This window comes from Limulus polyphemus, unplaced genomic scaffold (assembly GCF_000517525.1).
Source record: "Limulus polyphemus unplaced genomic scaffold, Limulus_polyphemus-2.1.2 Scaffold8632, whole genome shotgun sequence".
NCBI lineage: Eukaryota > Metazoa > Arthropoda > Merostomata > Xiphosura > Limulidae > Limulus > Limulus polyphemus.
Window position 1 is genome coordinate 1 of NW_013674242.1, and position 1552 is coordinate 1552.

Sequence of the window (1552 nt, forward strand, 5' to 3'; positions counted from 1 at the left end):
AGACAATACAGTAAATAAGATGCGAGAGCTAGAATTTGTTTTTATGTTGATCCTTTGGGATGAGATTTTGCAAAAGTTTCATAGAGAAAGTCAAATTCTGCAAACTGAGGATGGATGTGAACCTAAAAACATGCGCAGATCTGTATGGGTCATTAGCTGACGAACAGCGCACTTTAAGAGATGACTTTGAAATTTTTGAAGCAATTGCAAAGGAAATACATTGTAATTGTAGATTACAATGCAGCTCAAACTCGCAAACGTATCAGAAAGAAGGTACCCAATGACGGAGATGCACCAGAAGTAAGTCTGAATGCCACTTTTTTACACAATTGTTGACAAACTAGAAACTTGAAGGAGAGGTGTAAAAAGAAATAGCGGACATATTTTTTTGTCTAAGTGATGAGCCAAATAATGTCACAGGCCCGATATGGCCAGGTGGGTAGGATGCTCGACTCGCAATCTGCGGGTCGCGGGTTCGAATCCCTGTCACATCAAACATGCTCGCCCTTTCAGCCGCGGGGGCGTTATAATGTTACGATCAATCCCACTATTTGTTGGTAAAAGAGTAGCCCAAGAGTTGGCGGTGGGTGATGATGACTAGCTGCCTTCCCTCTAGTCTTACACTGCTAAATTAGGGACGGCTAGCGCAAATAGCCCTCGTGTAGCTTTGCGCGAAATTCATAACAAACAAACAAATAATGTCACTTCATCATCTACTGAAACTGAAAGGTACTCTCGGTGTTGTCAAAAGCTAATTGATGCTTACCCAGATGACTTGAACACTACTTTCTCTGCTGAGCTTCAGCAGTTTCACTCATATGTGTGCCATAAGTTCAGTGCAACAAAAATTGTAAAAACCAGATTCAGTCATGCTGAACGTTATAAAATAATTGTAGAAGATAATATTGAGTCTGCGTTTCCAAATGTAGAGATTGGCTTGCGTATATTTTAACGTTAATGGTCACAAATTGCACAGCTGAGCGTTCATTTTCTCAGTTGAAGCATATTAAAAATTCCAACAGAACAACTATGCGACAAGACAGGCTGGATGCCTTGTCTCTGCTAAGTATAGAAGCAGATTTGTTACGCCAGATTAGTTTTGAGGACTTGATCAAAGACTTTGCAATTAAAAAACGTAGGAGAAAACTTTTTAAAGTATTGTTAGTCTCTTAATTTTACGGGACGTATCTGGTCTCCGTCTCGTTGGCTTCTGCTTCATGTGGGGTTTATCTGCTTCATCAGGAAACGTCCTATCATTGTTAACAGTCACATCAGTGGTAGTAACTTCATCAAGGCATGCACCATCTTTGGCTTACCTCGCCGACCACATTTTATCCGGAAAGTCACGTCTGAGAGACGATCCACTATGTCATATGGGCCTTCCCATGGAGAAGATAACTTAGGAGACTTCCCTTTGGTCTTCCTGGGATTACACAACCACACCTTGTCTCCTGGTACATACCCAACAATGCCCCTTCCTTAAGTGTCTGCTCACATTTAGAGAAATTGGCCATTGTTATAGGTACTACTTGATGATCTGCCACCAGTGACC